The sequence below is a fragment of the Eptatretus burgeri genome, chromosome 7 (genome assembly GCF_056783735.1).
Source record: "Eptatretus burgeri isolate ZD-2024b chromosome 7, Ebu_testis_v1, whole genome shotgun sequence".
Taxonomy (NCBI): domain Eukaryota; kingdom Metazoa; phylum Chordata; class Myxini; order Myxiniformes; family Myxinidae; genus Eptatretus; species Eptatretus burgeri.
Genome location: NC_140967.1, coordinates 53,567,615 through 53,575,635, shown reverse-complemented (window position 1 = coordinate 53,575,635; position 8,021 = coordinate 53,567,615). Strand labels below are relative to the sequence as shown.

General features: G+C 46.4%; 1 protein-coding gene across 4 annotated transcripts in view; it reads left to right on the top strand.

The window, feature by feature from the left end:
• The window catches only part of PNKP (polynucleotide kinase 3'-phosphatase), a 73,794-nt gene that overhangs the window by 52,111 nt on the left and 13,662 nt on the right, over positions 1-8,021 (top strand). The window contains exon 13 of one of the 4 annotated variants that reach the window (XR_015060119.1): positions 5,337-5,417. The exons of the other annotated variants lie outside the window; for them this stretch is intronic. The gene's annotated coding sequence lies outside the window, so the exon portion shown is untranslated. The remainder of the gene's footprint in view (positions 1-5,336; positions 5,418-8,021) is intronic. 4 annotated transcript variants of the gene reach the window in all.

Below are 8,021 nucleotides of genomic sequence, written 5' to 3'. Positions count from 1 at the left end.
GCCAAGTTTACATTTTTTCCTTGATGCGGTTTCAGAGATTGTCCAAAGAAGTCCAAAGTTTTTTTCGTTTTTCCAATATGGCTGCCACACCACGTGACCTATGACATCATAATTATCATTAAAACATTCTACAGGAGTTGACGCGCCAATGGTGAAACTTTCGTCTCGATCCGACAAGGGGTTGCAGAGAAAAACACGAATGGCCTGTGCAGACCAACAAACAAACAAGCAGTCATAGACTGGTACTTACGAAATCATCAACTTGACCTCTAACCTTGTCTAATAAAAGCTGTCTCTCGAGAAGGTAGCGACGCACACCAGAAGTTTCTACGATGATTCTGTACCAAACCATCAAAAATCGAATGATTTGGATGTTTGACCTCACTGTGACCTTGACTTTTGACCGATTTTGACCAAAATCTAATCAGCGCTAGCCACCACCCTCCTGAATCACATGGTGTAATTTGACATTGGTAGCTTCTTCCATTCTCGAGTTATCATTTTTTGGATGCTTGACCTTTGACTGATTTTGACCAAAATCTAATCAGCGCTACCCATCACCCTCCTGAATCACGTGGTGTAATTTGACATTGGTAGCTTCTTCCGTTCTTGAGTTATCGTGCCTACAAACAAACAAATACACAAACAGATGACGGTAGTCATCAATATACTTACGAAATGTTTAGATTTCGTAAGTAATAAAGACAAACCAACGGACCCAAATGCAATACCCTCTCCTTCGTCAAGGGTAATAAATCAGAGATGGTATCACCACATCTCACAGCACTCTCAATACCAGAGAATAGTTCAGACATCAGATTGATCCGTTTTAGTGGCACCCCACAAAGACCAAGAATCCTCCAGAGGGCATCCTGATTTACTGAATCAAACACTTTGCAGAGATCAACATAAGCTGCAAGCAGCCCCTGCTGAAACTCTCGTCTGCATTCGGTGAGGACCCGAAGAGCAAGGATACGGTCAATCGTTGACCTCTTTGGTGTAAAGCCTGACTGTTCTGGGTGCTGATGCTCAAGCAGATGGTGGTGAACACAATCAATAATTACCTGAGCAAAGACCTTGCCCGGCACTGACAGCAGCGTCACCCCTCGGTAATTGTTGCAGTCCTGGTGATCACCCTTCCCTTTCCAGAGAGGGGCAAGAAGGCCCCTCTTCCAGTCAGTTGGATGATGCCTGTGTTCCAGGCAGAGCACAGAACTGCATGCAACTACATGAGTAAAGCATTTCCACCAGCCTTGAGAAGTTCAGCATGGATGCCACAGATCCCAGGAGCTTTACCCCATTTCATCTGGTTCACTGCAGCCTGTGTTTCCACAAACTAAGGTGGACCACAGTTGACTGGAAGGTCAGCAATAGAGATGGTAACACCTTTGACATCCATCTCAACAGCTGGTGGACCAGCCTGGCATAACCGCTCAAAGTAACCGGCCCAGTAGGCCTTCACTTCGGATTCCTCTGCCAAGAGCCCACAATCCTCTGCTCTAACTGCAGTACACTGAGGGATGGGCTTGGAGGAACGCAATGCGCGAATTACCCTGTAAGTGGGATGAGAATTACTTGACCACAGGTGATTATCTATCCCCTCACAGATTCCTCGCACATTGGCCTCCTTGTCCACCCTCTGTGCACGTACAGTTTTACGCCTCAGCTCTCTGAACAGCTCAGCTTTGCCATTAAGTCTGGCCCTGCAAATCTGGTCAGTGTCCCTTGGGAGACAAATTTCTTATTCGCCCTACAGTTGGTTCCAAGACATCTACTGGCAACATCAACAATGGTAGGCTTGAAGGCACTCCACAACTCTTCAGGATTCCCCAAAGCACCCAGACCTCCCAAATCTCCATGCAGCCTGTTCACAAACTCCTCAGCTACCCTCTCATCCTTGAGCTTGCCATCACCCAGCCTAGGCTAGGATGGTGCCATTCTCCTGGATTTAAGCTGCAACTTCACTTCAGAGTTGCTACAAGCCTGTGGGCAGTATTGAGGAAATGAGCACTCCAGTAGATCCTGCAGTTCTGGATTATCCTCCAGCGACCATCAACGAGCACATGGTCAATCTCCTTTGCCACACCACCAGCATTGGAATACCAAGTCCAGCGATGAGCCTGTGGGTGCTGAAATCATGGACCAGACACCAAATGTCCATGACTTCTTGCAAAGTCAAGGAACTTAGTGCTATTCTGGTTCACAGTTCCAGACTCATGGGGACATGGGGACAAACACATGTCTCATAATCATCCCTATCAGTTCCAATCAATGCATTGAAATCCCCCAAGACTAGAAGTTTATCTCACCTGGGGCACTGATGAACCACATACTTGAGCGTGGCAGAGAATATGTCTGACAGTGATATCACTCACCTCAGTTGGAGAATATACAGAGACCAGGGAAATGACACCCAAGGAGTGATGAATTCTTAGTCTCATAATACACCCATTGACTGGTGTTACCTCAATTATCATTGGAGTCAGCTTATTGGGCACAGCTACAGAAACTCCTTGGGCATGGTAACCATCAAAGCGACCAGACCAATCGTACGTGTCACCATCCGCCATGATCTCCCCACTATCCGGTCTCCGAACCTCAGAGTGTGTTGCAATACCAATGTGCAAACGCCTGAGCTCAGATGATATAGTCCGGGAGCCAACCGATCAAAATTAAAAAAAAATTGCCCGGTCTGCTATAAAATTTTTGTGTTGATTTTCATAAAGAGACACCCTTTGAGTATATGAAAACCAATGTTGGCAATGGTGAAACCCTTGCGCAACAACACAGTCAACACTTTTGCGAGCCCCCTCTGATAACAAAATGTTGGCAAAAGCGAAGATGTAGGATAGGGGTAGGGGTAATTCATATTGTCCTAAAATCATAACCACTAAACCTATATACACAAATGACCCCTCATATTAAAGAGGAGTTCATTTCCTATATCACAATTGGTGTAGATTTAACCTACCTACAATTGACAAGGTTATATGTCAAACAACAAAAGATTTATGCAACTCAGAAATGCTTGACTATCAATGGGGTCAGGAACAAGAACATACTTTTACATGCCATGGTTTTAAGGAAGATAAAATTAGAAATGGATTAACACAATATTGTGACATGAAACATCCTCTTCAGAGGAAGAGTCACTCTCTGAAACAACTCCACCACATGAACCTCTCTGACCAAGGCATATGCATGTCACTCAGCAAGGCACAGCAGCCTTTTTGCATGAACATCGTTTCAGACATTTGGATAATTTGCACATGCAAGACACCGTTTTGTCTATGTTTGGCTTGGCTGGCTTAGACATGAGAATTGGGACCAGTTTTCCATTGATAAGGGTTCTGCCAAATGTTGTGGCTGGGGGAAGTGCTCTGTCACTGAGATGTGCACGTCTATACAGAAGCAATTGATACAATGCTCTTAAAACAAGGAAGTAAAACGCATCTTCTGTTGCTGGCAGTGACCTAAGGTCTAATTTTGAAGAGACAAACATATGCTGCCTGAGGGTATCCAAACAGCTGAACCCTTTTTGGCCATGCAGAGCAGTCCAGTATACTCTGGCCTCATCAATGACACATTCTGTTGCTGCCATTTCACTATCTCTTCCAAAATCAACAAGGTGGGGAAGGTTTCCTATCAGTCCCAGAGAAACCTGTGCCGCTCTTCTTTTCACAGGAACACAGGCATCATCCCAACTGACTGGAAGAGGGGCCTTGTTGTCCCTCTCTGGAAAGGGAAGGGTGATCGCCAAGACTGCAACAACTACCGAGGGGTGACGCTGCTCTCAGTGCCGGGCAAGGTCTTTGCTCGGATAATTCTTGATAGGGTTCGCCACCATCTGCTTGAGCACCAGCGTCCAGAGCAGTCAGGCTTTACACCAAAGAGGTCAACGATTGACCGTATCCTTGCACTTCGTGTCCTCACCGAACGCAGACGAGAGTTTCGGCAGGGGCTGCTTGCAGCCTATGTTGATCTCTGTAAAGCGTTCGATTCAGTGAATCGGGATGTCCTCTGGAGGATTCTTGGTCTTCGTGGGGTGCCACCGAAACTGATCGATCTGATGTCTGAACTCTACTCTGGTACTGAGAGTGCTGTGAAGTGTGGTGGTACCATCTCTGACTTATTTCCAGTTGTTACTGGAGTTCGTCAGGGATGTGTACTTGCCCCCACACTTTTCAGCACTTGTATGGACTGGATTTTAGGGAGGATGTCGGAGAGATCAAGTTGCGGTGCATCGTTTGGCAATGTCAAGATCTCGGACCTTGATTTTGCAGATGATGCAGTCATCTTTGCGGAGACTTTAGACATCCTCTTGGGGGCCCTCGAGGTGCTGAATGAGGAGTCAGAGCCGTTGGGATTACGGATTTCTTGGGTCAAAACTAAGATCCAGGCTTTCGGTGACATCTTGGATGCTGCTGTCCTGTCTGTGTCTGTTTGTGGTGAGGATGTTGAGGTCGTGGATAGATTCACTTACCTTGGCAGTGATATTCATGTCTCCGCAGGTTGTGAGCCGGAGGTCAATAGACGTCTGGGTCGGGCCTGGGGAGTCATGGATTCACTGGATCATGGGGTGTGGCGCTGCCGGTACCTGTGCGGGAGGACGAAAGTCCGAGTCTTCAGGTCCTTGGTACTTCCAGTCTTGCTCTATGGGTGCGAGACTTGGACTTTGACCAAGGATCTGAGACGGAGACTTAATTCCTTTGGTACCAGGTCTCTTTGAAGAATCCTTGGCTATCGCTGGTCGGATTTTGTGTCCAACGAGCGGTTGCTGAGAGAGACTCGGATGAGATTTGTTACCTGCATAGTCCGTGAGCATCAGCTGCGGCTGTATGGACATGTGGCTCGTTTTCCTGACGCTGATCCTGCTCACCAGATTCTCTCAGCGAGGGAGTCTCATGAGTGGAGGAGGCCAGTGGGCTGACCACGTGCCTCATGGTTGCAGCAGGTTGACCATCATCTCAAGGAGATGGGGATGGGCCTGGCATCTGCCTGGGGGATGGCCAGACGGAGGCCCCTGGAGTACCGGCGGAAAGTGGACGCAGCGACGCGCTGTTCTGGCACATGCTCCCATACCTGACCTGACCTCTTCTTTTCCCCTTCTGAATGGGTAGCTCACTGTGTCACATCCACACAACACATATGTGCACACAAGTGTAGCTGTGACATCAAGAGGATTTTCTGGTACTTCCTGCTCAACACTTCTACCAGCTCATGAATAGGTAGGTATTGATTCTGCCGTTGTATCCAGAGTTCTTGCAATGTGTTCAAGCAGCAGAAGTGATATATACACAGCATAATTATGTCTGTATCTGTTGCATGCACAACAGCTCGATGGTGATCAAGATATTCCACACAATATGCAAGATGAGCAATAATCCTTGTGTCTGCCTCTTCATGTTCTTCACAAGGTAAGTCCAGAACTGAACTTGATGCTGATGTGATGGAAAGAGTGTGACCTTTGTTTTCCATCATACCACCAATAATGATGGTCACTCCATCTGGAATAGCTTCAGGACTCTCACAAAGGGAAGTGCCAATGAAGTTCTGAAGATTTCCTTTATTTCTTGGATTCTTCATGAGTAAATTCCAGTCCGGAATTTCTAGACTCTTGGATGGTGAGAATTGTCTTGCCTGGTCTGTCTGGTTTCTCCTCTGCTGCTCATCACCCTTCAAAGTATGGCTATCATCAAAATCATACTGATCACCAATGATGTTGACACAGTTGCACATTTCAGGTTTCAACTGCAGGAGCTTGTGAAGATACAGCTGGGGAAGTTCACCAAATGTTTTTGCACCCATTTTTTGGTATTTATTTACAAATGCCATTGTGTCTACCAGATAAACTGTGTATAGGTCACTCTGTGGTAATGATGGCAGCTGTAAAACAACATCCTGCTCAGCTTCAGCAATTAGCACTGCCACGAAATCAGACTTGTTGCCTTTGCGCATTACAAACCCCTGTGCTAAGCGTGGATCAACCTCAAACAGGGATGATGGATAGCACTGAACAACAAATTTCAAAAATTTTTTTTTACTGGAGATGTGTAAAGTGATTAAGACTAATTTGGGTACGCTGATTTCAAAAATCATAACCGTTTTGCTGTATCACGTCAGGATTTTCAGGAACAGAAATATTCCCATTGCCTAGAAGTCAGGATTTCAATGAAATTTACATATGTCTTTAACATGTCTATTTCGTACAATTGTTGTTAACTTGTGTTATATTTCTTTCTTTCAGATAAAGATGAGTAGGCGTTCCTGTACCAATCATCCTGACAACTTCTGTTATGTCTGTGGTTGGTATACCAAAAAAGATCAACAGCGAAGTATATCTACAGCAGTGAAAATGAAGGCCGCCTACTTTCACTACTTCGGGTGTAAGGTGGGGGACCAAGAACAGAGCTGGGCACCACACATCTGCTGCACAAGCTGTCACACAACCTTGACTCAGTGGTTGGTGGGCAAGCGCGCGAGCATGCCATTTGCGGTGCCCATGATATGGCGTGAGCCGCAGAATCATCATGATGATTGTTATTTCTGCTGCACAAGCATCGCCGGCTTCAACAAGAAGACTAAAGGTCACATCAAGTACGCCGATCATGCGTCTCTGCTCGTAAACCTGTGCGTCATGATGACGAGAACCCCGTTCCAACACCTCCAGCTGATCAGAACATAGCTGTAAGCAGTGGTGAAGAGGATGGTGATCATGAACCTTTTGAACCCGACACTCAAGAATCACACCTTCTGAACCAGGGAGACTTAAATGATCTTGTAAGAGATCTCTCGCTGTCAAAGGCGAAGGCAGAGCTGCTTGGATCAAGGCTGCAGCAGTGGAATCTACTTGAACCTAACACCAAGATATCCTTGTTCAGAGCACGTCACAGAGACATGGCTGAGTTCTTTCAACGGTCTGTTGAAAGAACTTGGGTGTGATCACGATCCTGCAGACTGGCGCCTCTTCATCGACTCGGGGAAGAACAGCTTGAAGGCTGTTTTGCTCCACAATGGCAACGAGAAACCATCAGTCCCACTGGCTCACGCGTTCGGCATGACAGAGACCTATGAGACTATGCGGCAGCTGCTTGATTCCATCAAGTACAATGACTTCAACTGGCACATCTGCAGAGACTTGAAAGTGGTGGCGCTTTTGTTAGGGCTGCAGTCAGGCTACACGAAATACATGTGCTTCCTTTGTCTCTGGGATAGCAGAGACGACAAGAATCACTGGACGAAGAAAGATTGGGAAGAGCGAAAAGAGCATGTACCTGGTCGACACAACGTGAAGCATGTCGCCCTTGTCGACCCAGCCAAGGTTTTCCTTCCACCACTCCACATAAAGCTCAGCTTGATGAAAAGTTTTGTACAGGCAATGGATCTGAATGGGCGTGGGTTTTTATACCTCAAGGAAAAGTTTGGCAACACCTTTGTCGGAGGCCAAGATCAAGGCTGGTGTCTTTGTTGGACCGCAACCGACAGATTATGAAGGACGAAACTTTTCCGACAACTCTAAACCCCAAAGAGCTGGCAGCGTGGAGGAGCTTCAAAGCTGTGACGGACAACTTCTTGGGGAACGAGCGCGCGGACAACTATGAAGAAATAGTGCAGCAGCTGCTGGAGTCCTTCAGGAAACTTGGCTCCAGGATGTCCCTTGAAAATCCATTTCCTACACCAGCACCTGAATTTCTTCCCCTGACAACTTGGGAGCAGTCTCGGACGAGCACGGCGAGCGATTCCACCAAGAGATTTCACTCATGGAGACGCGTTACCAAGGGCGGCACAACCCGAACATGATGGGCGATTTCTGCTGGTTCCTGCATCGTGAAACTGACACAGAGCAGCACAAACGCAAAGCCAAATGCCTAAAGCATTTTTAATTACATTCTAGTGGAGGTTTTCTGTAATTTCTATAATTTTGAAGCATTCATGATGAAATAAATGAATAAATGAATTTTTGTAAATTTCATTGAAATCCTGACTTCGAGGCAATGGGAATATTTCTGTTACTGAAAATC